The sequence below is a fragment of the Thunnus albacares genome, chromosome 9, assembly GCF_914725855.1.
Source record: "Thunnus albacares chromosome 9, fThuAlb1.1, whole genome shotgun sequence".
Classification (NCBI taxonomy): domain Eukaryota; kingdom Metazoa; phylum Chordata; class Actinopteri; order Scombriformes; family Scombridae; genus Thunnus; species Thunnus albacares.
In genome coordinates this window covers 31,788,358-31,806,358 of record NC_058114.1, presented here as the reverse complement: position 1 = coordinate 31,806,358, position 18,001 = coordinate 31,788,358, and the positions used below count along the sequence as shown (strand labels likewise).

At 38.9% G+C, this 18,001-nt stretch overlaps 1 protein-coding gene across 1 annotated transcript in view; it reads left to right on the top strand.

Moving 5' to 3' along the window:
* The first annotated feature begins 6,293 nt into the window (after positions 1 to 6,293).
* The window catches only part of nlgn1 (neuroligin 1), a 354,066-nt gene continuing 342,358 nt past the window's right edge, over positions 6,294 to 18,001 (top strand). The window contains exon 1 of the mRNA XM_044360565.1: positions 6,294 to 6,779. The gene's annotated coding sequence lies outside the window, so the exon portion shown is untranslated. The remainder of the gene's footprint in view (positions 6,780 to 18,001) is intronic.

Below are 18,001 nucleotides of genomic sequence, written 5' to 3'. Positions count from 1 at the left end.
ATACTGATGGCCATACAAAGCGATTAGTAGTCTTAAAGGTACTTAGATTATACAACAACATGACCAAAATACAGGTGATGATTAAACAAACTAATTTCATGACTTCAGACATTCTTTTAGTATTAGAAATGCGGTAGCCAGGCACACTGGTAAATTTTACCCGTAAAACATTGGCTACTGCATTATCTTCAGGCGTAAGTAAAAGAAAAAAGATATTTTGGGGCTTGAATATGGTGTTTTTAGAGTTTTACATTCAAGGCCAGACATCAAAGTTCTTCCTGAAATTCAGCAGTAGCTTTGGGTGGGCCAATCAGCCTCGGACATGCTTTTGTTTAGATGTAAAAAGTTTTGTGACATCCAGCACTTTTTATCAGTAAGACAGAGGTTGAGGGACGCCAGGCCACCGGGGTCGTTCCGCTTCAGTTAGATACAGCTGTGTATGGTCTGCATATCAATGAAATGATACACATTTTTTATATTATGGAGCCAAGTTGAAGTGTATATACACTGAAAAGAATAGGACTCAAAGATAAAACCAGAAATATATGATGGGTGAGATTTGCAGATGAAGTGGAGGAATCTTCTGTTTTGACTTACCAGATTGATTCGAGCCAGAAGTTCAATACGAAATCATAAAATCACAAAATCCACAAGATGAATTGAATTGATCAGGTCTTACCTGATGATTTCCAAGGTAGGAAAGAATACACCTCCTCAAAATATTCAAATAATAATAATAATGACTTTATTTATATAGTACCTTTCAAAAACAAGGTTACAAAGTGCTTTACAATAAAAACAGATAATAAAAGTAAATAAGAAACAAAACTTAAGATATAAACAAGATAAGATGATTTAAATAGTTATAACAAATACCATCAGTTAAGAAAAAGCCAAAAAAGTAAGTCCAAAGAAGAGATTTAAAAGATGACACTGAGTTTGCCTGCCTGAGATCTCCAGGCAGGGAGTTTCACAGCTGTGGGGCACGAACAGCAAAGGTCTGGTCACCTTAAGTGACAAGTCGAGTTTCTGGAACTGTTTGTAGGGCCCTGCTGGAGGATCTCAAGCAGTGATCAGGCTCATAGGGAGTTAGCACATCCCATATATAGGCAGGAGCTTGACCATTCAAGGCTTTAAAAACAAGCAGTAAAATAAATTCTAAAACTCAGGTAACCAGTGAGGGGCAGTGTAATGTGGTCACTTCTCTTAGTATGTGTTAAAAACCTGGCAGAGTTTTGTATCAACTACAGTTTGGATGTTTCACCTGCTGATGCCAGAATAAAGTGCATGGCAAGAGTGAAGCCTAGAAGAGATAAAAGCATGGATGACCTTTTCTAAGTCTGCAGAGGAAAAGAATGATCTGATCTTGGTTAACTGTCTCAGTTGGGCAAAACAGGACTGCAGGACTGAGTTTGGTCACTTGAACATCAAAAGACAATGCTGACTCAAAGATAACACCTAGATTGCGGGCCTTTTTTCAAACATTATTAGATAAGGCACCAAGACTAGAGGAGAGAACACTGCTAGTGCTGGGGCCAGAGGGGGTAATTATAATCACTTCTGATTTGGAGTTATTCAACTGCAGGAAATTTTTGGACAATTTTCAATAGTGAATAAGAGGGGACCCAAAATAGATCCCTGGGGGACCCCACAGAAGAGAGGGTACACGAGGAGGAGGCATCTCCAAGCAATACAGAGAAGGACCCATTTGACAGATAAGAGATGAACCAATCAAGAGCCACATCACTGATGCCAACATAGTTCTTCAGACAGCTGATTTTGATATTATGGTCCACTGTGTCGAAGGCTGAGCTGAGGTCAAGGAGAATTAAAATGGAATACAGTCTTGTGTCAGCTGCAAGCAGTAAGTCATTGGTGACCTTGACCAGAGCAGTCTCAGTGCTGTTGTAGGCAGCAGAAACCAGATTGAAATTTTTCAAAAATTTGATTGTTGTTCATAAAAGAAATCGGTTGGGTTTTTTTTCTAAAATCTTCAATAAAAATAGCAGCTTGGAGATGAGTATAAATGTACTTAAAACAGAGGGATCTAAAGAGGGCTTCTTTAAGAAGGGGTGAACAGTGGCATGTTTGAAATAGGAGAGGAAAATACCAGTAGACAGAGCACCTAAAAATGGCTAAAATATAATAACCATCTGGAATACAACTTTTCAAAACCAAGTGGGAATGCAGTCTGAAGGGCAGATGGATAATTCTGAAAGTGCAACAGTGCGTTCCAGGGTTGACAGAGAGATTTCACTGAAGTGGGATAATGTTGAAGGTGGGCAGGAGTCAACATCAAGTTCTATGAGTTCAGTGTTAAAGTGCTGCTGAATCTCCACTGTTTTGTTACAAAAGTAATTAAGAATTTCTTCACGTCTCTCTGAAGAAGACAGATAATGAAAAAAATATGGTTTTAAAAAGGATTCTGGACCCGTTTAGTGATCAGTTCAGAAAAATAGGTGTTCTTTGCTTCTTTGATGGTACACTGATAGTGAATATTACATCTTTTAGAGAAGCAACGAAGACACTCAGTTTATCCTTTTTCCTTTTCCTCTCTGCCTTCCCGCATTGCCTCTTTAAAATCCTTAATTCTTCATTCAACCATGGCAGAAAAGAAAGTTTCAGCTTTTTATATTTGACTGGAGCTACAGAATCTAAAATATTTGTGCAAGAGCTGTTAAAAGCACTGACAAGCTCCTCTATGGTGAGGCCATGTTGTTCACTGGTATTAAAAAAATGTGTTAGAGGCAGTAAAAGCTTGACAGAGATAGGGAACAGAGAGTGAATTTAGGGGGTGGGATTGAATCAGTGTGGTGGGTTTGGGGTTAGGAGACAGGAGTGGAACCTGGAAGAGCACTGCGTTGTGATCAGAGACGGCAAAATCAATCAAGTTCACATCATCTACACAGAAATCATAGGAGATCACAAGATCAAGTGTGACCCTTTGTCATAGCTGGGGTGACTTACATATTGGGTCAAATTAAAAGAATCTAAAAGTCTGATAAAATCAGAAGCAAATGAGGAGGAAGGAGGGCAGCAAACAGTCACCAAGACTAAGAATGCTGTCATATTCTAACATAATGATTGATAAAAGGTCTAAAAATTCCTGAATAAAAACAGAAGTAAGTTTAAGGAGCCTGTAGATTAAAACACATAAAACTGGCAATTCTTTGAAATAAAACTTAGACTCTGTAAGGTGGAGAAACAGCCCAGCAAGACTGGAGAACAACTCAAGTAATTTCTGTATTACTGCAAGGCCACCCCTTTGGCCTGTCATTCTCGGCTGGTGGAAAAATAAATATTCTGGGGGGATGACTCAATGAGAGGGGCACATTCATCAGGATTAATCCAGGACTCTGTGATGATAAAAAAGTCAATAACGTTGGTCATGATAAAATCCTGGCAGATAAAAGACTTATTGGCAAGGGATCTTACATTGAGTAAACAGAAATGAGCTGATTCAACAGCAGGGATTGAAGAAGTGGTTTTAACTGTGATGAGATTGTTTCTGTGTGGACTGTGAGTAGATTTTGGTTTTGCATACTGCCTTTCAGTAATCCTAACAGAAATGAATGAATTGGTGAGGGGAAACAAAACCAGCACTAGCAGGACCCGCATTGTCTGGGACAAGGCTATGAAATACAGAGCCAGGATGCTGGGCAGGGTCTTGCTGGGGGAACCATCAATTAAGGCTAAAAGCAATAAAGTTAATAAAATTACAAATCAATTTCCCTGTTCTTTTCCTGTTAGGATGCAACCCATCATATTTAAATAGGTCCCACTTGGTCCATAAGGAATCAAAATGACTAATAAAACCAAGTCCAGTGGCAGTAGTGAAATTTTGCATCCACATGTGCAGACTACAAAGATGGCTAAAATGTTCAGAGCTCTTGGTCATGGTGGACTTTGGACCAGACAGGACACACCTCCTCCCCAGGCTTTCAACTGTGGAGGCTGGAGACTCCTAAATTCATAATACAGCTTAATGAATTTGCCTGGACATGACGTCATAAGTGCCAGCATGCACTATCACAGTGTGGACAGAGGGATGGAGGTCGAGGACAGCTGGAATTAGTTTTATAAAATCAGCTGTCTTGCCTCCTGAGAGACAGTGTGTAATTGCACCAGGGAGCTTTACGAATCTGTTGAGTCTCCAACAATTAAAATCTCAGGTCGCTCAGTTTCAGAGTTGCCTTTGTAAATTGCAAGCTTTGATCTGAGTTTATGGCTGATCATTTATGAGCTGGCTGAGTGCAAGTGAGATGAGTGATTGATTACCTGTGCTGTGTTCCGAATTGCATACTACGTACTGCAGCTGCCTTTACAAAGTATGTACTGTTGTGTGATGTATGCATGCAGTATTCATACAATTGGGACATACTGCTTCATCTGTCATTGTGGCTTCTGTTGTTACTCTGTCAATGCACTGTCATTAGTCTGTGCTCTCCCAGTGGCTCAGTTGATGTGACGCATCTTCCGCTGCACAGAGGATAGTGGATTCGAATGGCCAGAAAAACATGCTAGCTTGCATAGTGCAAAATGCGACCGGAAGTAGTAGGACATCCTGGTACTTTCATACTGCATATGACATACTATGTATTGGGACATGCTAAATCTTTTTTTGGCATACTAAATAGTATGGTAGTATGGGTATTGGAACACAACCCTGGTCTGATGCTTGTGTGGGGGGCATTGAGATATAACAGGTGGCTGTGGTGAAGGAGAGGAAGTTACTAGAGCTGACACCGAGTGGAACAGGGTGTCAGACTCCAACTGCAGGAGTGGAAAATGGGGACGTTTGCACCTGGGAAGGAAGGTGAACAAGGTGAAGTCAGACCAGGGATGTCAGCATGAGTAACCGCTGCATCTGAGGCCAAGGGCCGTTGGCTTCCTGCAGGCGCAGACACATTAGCTGGGAACACAGCTCCGTCTGATTCTGGTGGAGGTCCTTGATGAGCTGCTCAGTGGATCGCAGTTCACTTTCAGACCAGCAACTTCCATCAGTGGAGTTGTAAAAGAGGGAAGACCATAGCCAGCAAATGACAGAAAGGACAGGCGGAGAGCTGCATGGAACTGTTGGCCGCAGTAAGGACATCAGAGGAGCAGGGAGAAAACTTACTTGCTTGGGCTCCATATAGGAGCCCCCAGTGGTGAAATGGCAGATTTCCAACTGAGAAAATAGAGGAGAAACTTACCCCCGGGGGCCCTGGACCAGGCCTGCTGAAGATGTATCAGCTCTGGTCAGTTTTAGCCCAAGTTGGCTTCTGTTGGGGATAATGTCCATGTAAATCTTGCTGTGCAGTCTGGAGCAGTACTCTACTTCCTTCTTGTGATGATGAAACAGTGAAAAGGGAAACTTTTTGAACTGCTCACAACTCAAAAACTGAGTGACATGTACATGTTTCTGCTTATTAAATTGTCTAAAGCAAAATAGGTTGGGAACCACTTCCTCACTGTATTTGTTATGTTTGTTTTTTCTTTTTTTTCTTTTCCAATCAATGAAGTCAATCAGCAACTATTTTAAATTATATATTAATTGTTCCAGTAATTTTTCAAGCAAATATGCCAAACAATACATAGTTCCAGTTTCTCCTTTGCAAGGATTTGCTGCTTTTCTTTGTCTCATTTGAAATACTCTTTACCATCTTCCAGAATGTTGTTTGGACAAAACAAGCAATATGGACTTTAGAAAATTGTGATGGGCATTTTATGACACTTGTTTAGTATACAAAGATTTTTTTATATATATATTTTAACTTTTTCTCATCCCTATCTGTGGTTTTTTTTTTTTTTTTTTTTTACAGATTATAAACCCCTGTCATGCATATTTAGGGTTTTTCCCCAGAAAAACTATTATCTTCTTTATATTTTGAAAATAACTTCTCATTAATTTCTCTTCATATTTCATTTTGGAATGTTGTCAGATTGTCCTATGTATGTTTGTATAGCTCTTTTGTCTTTTCTCTTCTTTTTTTTTTTTTTTTTTTTAAAAAAAAAAAGAACAACCGATCTTTTTTCTGATAATTTTTAATTAAACTATGAGCAATATAATTTATCATGCATGGTCCGTCATTTCAGCCCTAAAAGCACGCATGGATTAAAAAATAACTCACATTCCCATGTATCTTTAAAAGCAGGCTGTGGTGGGGGCGGGATGGGATGGACTCATGTGGCTGTGGAGTTCCCTCCAAGGCCGCTAGGCGCGTCTCTGCTCCATGAAAGCTGCCGAGAGAGACTGAGGGCTGGAGGAGAGGAGGAGGAGGAGGAGGAGGGGGGAGAGGAGGAGAGAGCAGAGAGAGAGGACGGTGTTTTATCAGCAAGTGCAGCCTGAATCGTGAGGAGCGGACGATGGGGGGAAAAATCCCACTCTTGTTTCTTTTTCTCCAGCATCACCGTCATTAACATGTAGACCGGTGCGCCTCAGAAGACCCGGAGCGTAAGGGTCTTTTCTGTCTAGGAGAATATATAATTCTTATTATAGTTGTGAATAAAAAACATTTTGGATTAACAGCAGACTTGTTTTTGGACTAAAAGGGTTTCCTTAATTTGTTTTCCGCGCGTGTGTAAATGTTGGACCGCATTTATTCTGAGTTTCTACCCTCTGGAGTGAAAAGTGCGCCAGTCTTATTTCCCAGGCTCATTTCCAACGCTTGAGCGTCGGGTTTTTTGGGGGGCTATGTGGCTTTTACAAGGAATGCACCTTATCCTAACGGGACATAACGCACAGAGGAATATTGTCTGAGGTGGAAAAAAGCAGCGGATGGGATCCTTCCTTAACGGTAAATACACATTCAGACTATGTTTGCAAGCTCCATCAGACAGATAGAAATTCTGTTGTGTGGCTTTGACACTTTGCCGGTCAAATCAAGCGTCTGCGATGCAGTGGGCTGATTTTCTTAGTTCATGATTTACTCGGCAGAATTATGTAGAGATGGTGGTGGAGGACAAGTTCAAGTGGGTGTTGAGATAATGAATGCTGTTTTTTCTCTCCACATGACGTTATTTCTCGTTAATGGAAGGGGTGAGTGATGAGAGGAACTGTGCATTTGAGGGGCTGTTGGAAACGTCCCCGTGCACAGCATAAAGCAGCATTTCTTCTGCTTCTGTCTGCCACTTTGGGCTCTCTCACTCTGTTCCAAGCGCATGGACGCACGGAGCTGCGCACCCTCACCCAGCAAGCTGCGCAAAACAGCCGGGTTAGAAACGAACGCTCTGCTTCTGATGAGAGATTGGTGAATTTGTTCCCAGGCTAAGCCTGCTGTAGAAATTTATGAAACATCGTTTACCACTTGCAGACTGTCTGTTTGTGTGTGTGTGCGTGTATGTGCCTGTCTGTAATTCTTCTATCTTAAACTGTAACTGCTCAGCATGATCCCCTGTTAATGAGTTTCTTTATCCTTTATCACATTAAGTGAGTCAGTAGTTATTAATACACTTGGATGTTGATGCTGGAATCTGGATTTTACAAATAATCATGCTGATTCCCTCTTGTTACTCAAATGAGCGCAAACCTCCTCTCAGGCTGATTGCTGAGGGTCAGGATGGAGGGGGATTGAGAAGAGCTGTGTGTGTGTGTGTGTGTGTGTGTGTGTGTGTGTGTGTGTGTGTGTGTGTGTGTGTATGGTGAATGGAGTCTCTCTATCCTCTCAACGATCCAGGAGGAGGAGGAAACTTGCGCCTGTCGGCCGCTGCGGGGGCACCATCACCATATAAAACTGGATGAATGCGGTATTTGTGTGTGTGTGTGCGCGCTCCAAGGACTTGTCACACCAAAAATGATGTAGAAAGAGTGTTCGGACGCTTCGTGGTAGATAAAGCCTTTAATGACATTAACCCATCAGTCCTCATACCTATAGGTTCAGCCAGGACCAGGCTTGGTTTGAGTGAGAAGAAGCTCAGATTTACTTTGCTCTCTACAGAGATGTTAGTCATGACTGGAGCTATGTGGGCATAAAAAAATGAAAAATAAAATTGCCTTGCAGATGATCCTAATCAAGCCTGAGTGATCATGCATATTTTTTGTTTTATTGAGGCTGCTGTCAGGCAGGACAGCAGCTCAGAATGTCAATGTGATCTTATATGTTCAGATTTCCCAAAATATAGTCAGGACTGATGCTAGGGATTCTGGATCTCCTGGACTACATAGGACAACCCCTCCCCATCTGTCAGTGTGTGTGTGTAATGGTGGCATCTTAAGGCCCCCTTGAATCACCTTGTTCTCTACAATTCAACTGTATAAAAGCAGACCTACCACAGACAAAAGGGCACTTTGACTCAGATGCATACATGGACTTCTTTATTTCATGAATCACCAGGAGTAAAACAGTTATTCAAATGCCAACTTCCACTGTGAGGCATGTGAAGTCATTTCCAATGACTGTGTTACATGTGACATCTGTGTAATATATGAAGCACAACTATAAGCTATACTAATGTCTCAAAATGTTAAATGCATCCAACAAACAGATCCCAATGAAGTGTGAAAGCCATGAGTTCATGTTGCAAGAACACAATTCACAATCTGCCTATGACCTTTTAATGAAGTTTCTTGAGATTTTTTTTTTTTTTTTTTTTTTTTTTCCCCCTCCCCTCTGTTTCTCACTGCGATATTGTGTTCTCATCACATGGCGGTGGAGGCTGCCTCCATGCTGTTTACGGAGGGGGGGGGGTGCAGGCTCCAGCAGTTCACACCACTCGGTCCCAGGGGCTCTGATCTACATAGCTCAGCCCTCAAGGAAAACATCTACTCACTGCTCACCGCTGTCTCAGTCTTTTCTCCCCTTACGTATTGTTCTGCTGGTTTACCCCCTCTCCTATCCTCTCCTATCCTCTCCTCTCCTCTCCTCTCCTCTCCTCAGCTATCCTCTCCTCCTCAGCTATCCTCTGCTCTCCTCTCCTCTCCTCTCTACTCCTCACTCATCTACCATTTCCGTACATAGGAGGGAGCTAGTTCGTAAATTATAGATTCCTTGTTGACTCATGCTGTGGTCCTGTTGTGTCTGTGGAAGTGGTTACTTCACTTACCTGTTTTGTTTTAGACGTATTGCACTTAAAACTGGCCGCTGAAATAGCAGTTAAGGTTTTGTAAGGTTACATGCAATGGTAGCTTACTATTACCTGTTTGTGTAAAAATCCCAACTTTTTATACAAATGACCGATTGGCTATACTCTATCACAGCTTGATACAATTGGTAATTCAACTTTCTCCCAGGTCATAAAAGCTTTTTACATGTTGTATCCTTTGTACCATTCATGGCTGACAGCAGCTATTTGTTTACATTAAAGCTAAGCAATTTAACAAAATTTAACAAATCCCAGTCTGCAAGTCTGACAGCTTTACAGTATGCATGACAAGGTTGTCCCACTTGAGCGGCTGCCTTCTTCCAAGGACATGGCCTTCCAAGGTCTAGCCTTCAGAAGACTGAGGGACAGTGGGCTGAACTTGTGCCTCTCCAATGTCACGGCCGAGCCTTGAGACTAAGACTAACGGTGCATTCAGGTGGTCCTCGTCATTTTGTTAAGTAAGAAATTCCAGAGTTTACGATCAAGAAGTAGCCATTGAATAGCTGACAAAGTGGTAAAGTGGGTGTGTTACAGTGCATGGGGTCCTGAATGATTTGCTACTTTTACCCTCAGAATTTAAGTCTCCAGCTGCATTTGGTGGAGCCTTTGGAATGGGGCATTTACACTTTATGACATACTCGGTCTTGAAATTTGGACTTGGGAAGAGCAGCTACTGAAATGAGATACAGTCACTTTAAAACTGTAGTAGGTCACTTTTTGTAGATTTTTAGAAAGTGTTTAGACATAGTAGTTTCATTTCAAAATGAGCTTTGGGGAAACCTGTTTGACCAATGACAAATTTTAATTAAAAAGTGTGACCCCCATTTGGTTAATCTCTACTAGCAAGTTACCTTAAGGACTAACAGCTATGGGGAGTAGGAGGTTTGAATATGTGGTGATTTTATCTCTTTCATTTTAAACCTATACACATTTTTAAGCAAGCATAGATGACTTGTACAATTTTATATTTAAAGAGTACATTGTTGAAATACCAGTACTGTGTTAGCCTATATGTTTATACAAGGTGACTAAAAAGTTCAACTATATCCTTGACATACACTTTGGCAACAGTTTCCTCAAAGACAAGATTGTTGTCGCCAGGCAAAATGATGGCATTTGTCATTTGTTTAAACATTTAGAACAACCTATGCTTACATCTTTGTGATATTTCAACCTGTTGCAGTTGTGTGAATGACTGTCTTCTCCGGATAACAGCAGCATCGGAGACTGTGGTTTGGGCATCATCTCAGTCAAACTTGGTTTATTTTAACCATGAAGATGATCTTTCCCTAACCTTAATCTACCTTAACAACTGAGCTGGCATACATGAGTCAGGACTCATATGAGTCATTTTTGGCAATCATCATCAACAAATAATGTTTTTTTCTTTTTTTTTTTTCTTTTTTAGATATGAGGACTTGATGGAATGGACATAAATGTGTCAGTGTGAAGGTTTTAGATTGGATTGTTGCTTGTCTTTAGTTTAGTTGGTGACTGACTAATAAGCAGAAGGTTGCTAGTTTGATCCCTGGTCCTGAAAACATATTTTTAAGGGTTAAGTGGAGCTTGAGGAGTATTGAACCAATGGTGTAGAAACACTGATGAATGTACCATATTTTGTTAAGTTAGTTACACTGTGGAGGAAACAATTACAGTATTTAAATATGCATCTTTCTGTACTGAGACAGCAGAAAATAAATTAGGTATTGACATGGATACAGAGAGGGTACAAGCAGTTTCATCCATCTAATCTGTACTTTATTTGAGAAGAAAGTGGCTCAGTTTTCCACTTTGTTTCTGCTTCTTGCTTCTGTATTCACTGGATGGACTGTTGACTTGCGACTTGTTGACTTCTGTCAGAGTTGGAAATTGAAAACAGATCCAGTTCTGAATGGATTAAAAGAGAGAAATTATAATTGATAACCAATAGCATAAAATAGTTATGGTATTTGGCCAATAATTGTGTTTAATCTCTTCCACTCCCCTCCTCCTACCACAGAATCATTTTTGTCTTTTTTAGTGGGGGACAGGGGATCTTTAGGGGGAGATAGCAGGTCAACAGTATATACCACATAAAAGTGGTATACATCATCTGAAAGCTGAGAACCTGAAGATTAATTTGAGATGCAACTCACTGTGTGCTTTTCTAGTCATAAATCTGTAACAAATATTGTTTTGGTTAGGTGCCTATTCAAATTTTGTAAGTTTAAAGTGTCTAAGGGCTTAGAACATTATGATTGAGTATATGATGGTCATTGCCATGCTCAATTATCTCTTATACATTGTTGCAGCAGTTTTTAGGTTTATACCATTTGTTATGCTAGTTGTTGACAGATTTTGTGCCAAATTTAACCATTTCTGACCACTCAAGAATTGATAAAAATGGTCAAAACCCCTTCTAAAATATCACATTTATACACCAAGATGTGGAGGAACACCATAGAAAAAATTCATGCTGTGATTTGGTATCAAAAACTTGGACATTTGGAATCAAGAATTGCATTTTTCGGCAATTGGATGGCAAGCACTTCTGTTCTGGAAATCACTCAGAAACCCCTTATTGTCAATATACCTAGGGAATCCATACATCATCTGAATGCCCGAGGTTTCTAGTTTGTGGTTGTAAAGTTTCATGAGGCTGTGATTATCTTAGAGGTCACAATAGGTCATTTTATACAGTGAGGTCATTTTTCTCACTACAATGAAATGGCTACTTTGGGGACTAACATCATCACATATGAATACAATTGGGCTCATTGAATTCACAAGAGTCTCAGCTTTCTAACCATACCAAATTTATGCAATTTCAAGACTGTTAGGGACCTCAGTATGCAGAAATCTTCAAATAGGTGAAAATAACACATTTATACTGCATGCAAAAAACTGCATGGTTTTTGTCCAAAACTGCAATGGATTAGCATAAAGTGGGCATGTCTGTAAAGGGGAGACTCGTTGGTACCCATAGAGCCCATTTTTATTCAGATATCTTGAGGTGAGAGATCAAGGGACCCCTTTGAAAATGGCCATGCCAGTTTTTCGGAGTGCCATTTAGCCCCCACTGTAACCCCAGTGGTGATAACACAACATTAAATGGACCAGTGACAGGATTATGTAATATTATGTAATGGATATGTATACTGTATGTCTGCCATCATACTGTGGTACTGGCCACTTCATTTCCTTTCCATCAGTGTTTCCAGCTGTTGGTATTTGTCAGGTGTTGTTGTTGTTGTAGTAGTTGTGGTAGTTGTGGTAGTGGTAGTAGTAGTATTTTTTTGAGTGAAAAGGCACAGGCAGAAGCATAATGCTTATGTCTATCCTGCTTTCTTATCAATTTAAGCTACCCTCCAGAAATAAAAAAACAAAATTAAATTAATAAAAAATCATTCACACTTGTAACCCTCAAAAATGGCTATATAAAGCATTCTTTTTAAAACCAAAAGGCAGTTACACATTCTTTAATATACATTAGCATTGTTCCATAATTTAACCTCAACAATTTTAATCCCTTTTTTTAAGTTTTTTGTATGGTAAACTTACAAACATCTCTCAAATCATACTTGCTCTCCTGCATTGACTCTGTACAAAACCTTTGTACAGAGTCTGGGAGTGACTTTGTTTTAGCTCTGAACATTATTTGCATTATTTTATAATATACCAAATCATTAAATTTCATAGCATGGGATTTTATAAACAGTGGATTGGTGTGATCATAGTAAGCAGCCTTACTAATAATAATATGTATGGCTCATTCTGGTATTAAGACTGTTGCACTTATAGTTGTTTTAAAGGTTGATACCAACAGTTCCACACAGTAAGATATGCAAGGAAGTATAAGTGAGCATTAAATTATACACAAGACCTTATAATTTAATATATCCCTAGATTTATATAGGATTGCTGTTGACTTTGAAATATTTCCTTTTAATATAGTCAAGATGTTGTTTCCATGTTAATTTATGATCAGTTACAACCCCTAGGAATTTTGTTTCAAAAACTCTTTCAATTTCAACATCACAGATTTTTAATTCAATATCCCTGTCAATTTCTTTTTGACTTCCAAAAGCCATAAATTTAGTTTTCTTAATTTTGAGAGACAATTTATTAACATCAAACCAAGTTTTGAGGATTTCCAGCTCCCTTTCAATAGCATACAAAAGTTCCTTTAAAATTTTGCCAGAGCAAAACAAATTTGTGTCATCTGCAAAATTGACAAATTTTCACAATTCAGTAACATTGCAAATAACATTATTATAAAATTTTGGACCAATCACAGATCACTACTCAACAGGCGACCTTTCTAAATCCTTACAGTGACATTAATTTGCACACATTGCTGTCTATTTTCCAAGTAACTCCTCAGCCAATAGTAATCTATACTTATTATCCCATACTTCCATTTTTCTCAATGATTGGCTGTGATCTACAGCCTTCTCTAGGTCAATATAAATACCAATAGAACACACATCATTTTCAACTGCCATCGTTATTTCTTCTGTCATCTCCATTACTGCATAGGTAGTAGTTCTATTTTCCCTAAATCCATACTGGTGTTCACTCAGTAATTCATATTTATAAATGAAGAGATCCATTGATAGGAAAGTTGTAGTTGATGAAGATTCTGATCTTCCACTTTGATTAATTTGAACCTCAGTTGAAGTGCATTATAGGTTTGGCATCTTTATTCATGAAGTAGGCAGATATGAAGGCATATTTCATGAATAACGGTCCACTATTCGATAAAATTCTCTTAAATAATCCTAATTTGTCTTGGTTGTTGAAAGGTAGGTTGTTGAGTTGGCTTTTCAATGAGGAGATTTTCATTTTGGTGAGATTTATAGAAAATGTGTGGCAGCTAAAACAGATTACACTATATGCTTGATAATGGGACACTTGTCATGTATATTGAATCTTCTGCACGTTTTCTTGTTGAATGAGAGGAAATGTATATTATAGTTTGCTGAACTGTGTGATTTGCCATGCAATCATTTTGGTAGATGTTGGTGTATGTTGCTGTCAGGTGCCATTTGGTGCAGGCCACTTAAATCAATCAATCATGATGCACATATCACAGATATTGCTGGCATTTCATAGCATTTGTGTTACAGGGTGCAAATCAGGAAAGATGCAAATTAATTTCACCATTAGTAGAAAATAGCTCCCCATGAAAACAGTCTTGTACATCAAAACCCAGCCTAAAACCCAAACCTTTGTGGGAAAATATGTAATTCTAATGACGTGACCCTTTTGAATAAGACAAGAGGTTTGCATCTGTGGAGTGGACCATATAGATACATACACACCAAGCTCATCCATTTATGCAAATCACACTTTATTTGGCCTCTCTGTTTATGACAGCTAGGAAACCCTCCTATTGGCATTTAGATGCTTTGTACTGTGAGGAGCCTGTGAACAATAGCAACAAAAGCAGAAACAATCCCTTAAGAAACAAACTAAAGCTATTCTCATGCTTTGATAGTCATGCTAATATTGTGCTCCAACATTTTTGGCAGCGCCTGGGCTGTACTGCTCTGCTCATGCTGCTGCTTTTAATTATCAGAATGTTTAATTGCATTGAATTAGAATAAAACAAACAACTTGCATTCTTGTAATTAAATATCCTTATAAATATACCTTTTTTAAAAAAAACACAACAAGTCATGTCAAAATGTTCGAAGAAAAGCAAGTCACTTGAAGTGGTGATGTACATAGATATCAGAGTTATGATGTAACAGGGCAATCACATTTCCGCCAAGAGGAACATCCAAATAAAGAATTGAGAGATGGAGGACAGGGAGGAAGCTGCTCCTGCTCAAATAAAGTAGACCACAGGGTGCACTGATACCTGCATGTTATCAGCGATGACAGGCAGAGGTGATAAGAAACACAGCAAGCAGCAGAAAAGATAGAATGCTATTTTGTACCACTTCAGTGTGGGAACCTTGTTTATGTCAGGTGGCTGCCACAAACAAGTCTTTGTTTCGAGAATCCAATTCAGCAGTGCAACACCTCAGAGCCCTAGACAGGGTTATTTTAAGGGTGGGAGGACTTTGCCTATTGCACAGAATAACATGGTATCTGGGGAGGACCCACACTTGTTGAGGCTTCTGGTGACTGCAGACTTGTCATCTGCTCTTTGTATGGCCACTTTTGTGCTGCGGATGTGTAACCATCGGTTAGTCTTATCTGCATGCTGTAATCCACAAGGACAGCAAAGGAAGAAATGAGGGGGAGGAGGTGGGGAGTTTAAGGAACAGAGTGTCCTGGAAGGTTTTTACCTTTTCTGCGATAATGATTAATTATTTCTGATAGCCGAATTTAATCTAAATGTCCCACAAAAGGTGCGTGATCCCTACACCACAAAAGAAGTTGAGCATTTATTGAATTGTTGCAATACGCAGACAGAAACTATGTATGATGTTATACACTATGAAAAAAAAAAAGATACTGATACTGTGAAACACAGTGACCACAGCGTAACTACCCCCCTGTAATATTACAAAGAAAGTAAAGTATTGCTTTTTTATAGGATTAAAACGGTCTCATTAGTATTCACAAACATGTCAAGTTACTTAACTCATAAAACACAATGCATAAATAAATGCAGAGTGATTTGTATCTGTTAATCTGTATCTGTGCCTCTAATTTACCACTGATATATCAAAATTTGTACGTCAACTAGCATTTTTAAAAGGAAATATATTTGTGAATCTCCACGTAATTGTGTGGATCCGTTTGAGACTGCAGTTGAGTTGCAGTCTTGACCAGTAATTGTCAGAATTAGTTATTTCTTCATAAACTCCTCATGACACCAGAGAGTATAAATGATCACCGAAACTTCAGTGAAGTACAACATGACGCTGGTGCTGTTAGTCACCTGATTTCCCCTTAAGATCCAAACTACAGGTGTAAATTTGACTTTAGTCTCTCAGTCTTGTTGTATTTAATGAGAATTGTCTTGATGTTGGTGTAAATGGAGAGTTTATGTATCCAGTGGCACTGCAATGATTAGTTGATTAATTGATTACTTGCTAACTATTAAATTGAAATTGCCAAAATTCTCTGGTTCCAGCCTCTCAAATGCAAATGTTTTCCGGTTTCTTTAGTCCTCTATGACAGTAAACTGAATATCTTTGAGTTCTGGACTGTTGATCGGGACAAAACAAGACATTTAAGGGCGTCACCTTGGGCTTAGGGAAAAAAAATTCTGGACCAAATAACTAATTGATTAATTGATAATGAAAGTAATCATTAGTTGCAGCCCTAGTATCCAGTGAATTAACACCATGAACATGAAATGGATCATGGAAACATTTCATGTCATTACATCATATTCAGCTTAAATATCACACCATACCATAGTTTTCACTGTAAGTCATACAGCACTGAGTCATAGCAGGTAGCAGCACAACATTCACTTGACTGCTCTTCAAACCACTTGCTACAGTGTCTGCCTTGTAAATGGCTCCTGACAGAAAGGTCTATATAGAATAATGGGAATCTCTCTTTCTTGCTTAGTTTGCTAAGTGAACATAGCTGAATGAGCTGAGCAGGGCTCAGCATGGATTTGCGTACATCAAGCATGAAATAAAGTGTAATTTTACACAAAACTATCAGCACATGCTTAACATTACAATTGGATGGAAAACAGTGTAACAGTCAGAAAACCATAATATAGGCCTAAAAAAAGAAAAAAAAAGCATAATGTGATATGTCATTTGATATGTATGTATGTATGTATGTATGTATGTATGTACATATTGTTTCTAAACAAAGATGTGCTCATTTTAGCTGTGGAGTGGTTCTGAATGTGTCATTTTACAAACAAAGTGAAATTCGAATTTATAGTATTCTATTATGACAACATTTTTATGTTCTCATCAAAAACAAAGAACATGATTAACACGTGTTTCCTGTGTATTTTCTTAGTATACAGAAATATTTGAAGTACCACAAAGTTTATAAAAAACCTGTAATGATACAGGTTCAGATCAGTGCTGAATACTAGAAAGATTGAACACTAAAAACATTCATGGATCTAAAAGTGTAGGTTCACATCAGTAAGTATTAATGCATGTATCAAATACGTGACTTACACACTCTTATCTATATGCACAACATACAAAATATAGTCTACAAAGCTGATCAGAGATGAAATTAGCGACCAAAGAGACAGAGAGAGAGAAGCTGACTCATGTTATCTGACGTCTTCTTCTTTCTTCCATGGAGATGAAGTATCCATGTCATAACGTCCATTTGTGGCTGTTGGTTAACCAGTCTGATATCATTAGCAACAATGACAAACAAGCTAACTCTCCTGGTTGTTTCTTTGGTTGCTTCTCTCTCCATTCTCCTGTTAGCTTAACAACAGTCCTTACCAGTCCTTCTATGAATGTATTAAGAGTCCTTCAGGGCTGCTACAACAAGCTAACTGTTGTGTTGGCTAACGCAAGGAGTTATCTACTGCTGCTACTCTGCCTTACAGTGGTAGAGAATTGAAGATGAAATCTAGAAACTGTCATTGGACCAACGCAATGTCAATATTGCATTCTGGTTGTTGATTGGTTAGGGAGGACACCCTCCCTTGGAGCGTCATTTTACGTGTCTTGGCTAATCACAGATTAGCATGAAAACAATGAAGTACATTAAATTAATTACATTAATTTCTGTGAATAGAGGAATTGTACAGCATAGCTCTACCTTAGAATTACTTCATATTACATGATTTGCCAAAACATGTCTTAGGTGCATTTACAGCCACCTGTTTAAAAAAAAAAAAAAAAAAAAAAAAAAGTTTTTACACTCGGCTGGGGTGGAAGAGTTGATGTATCAATAAAGCAAAATGTGATGAAGTGCAGTGAATGAAATGAAGCATGTGACTTAAATGCCACTCAGGCTTCAACTGAAGAGACAAAATCAGATCTGCATGGAGCAATGA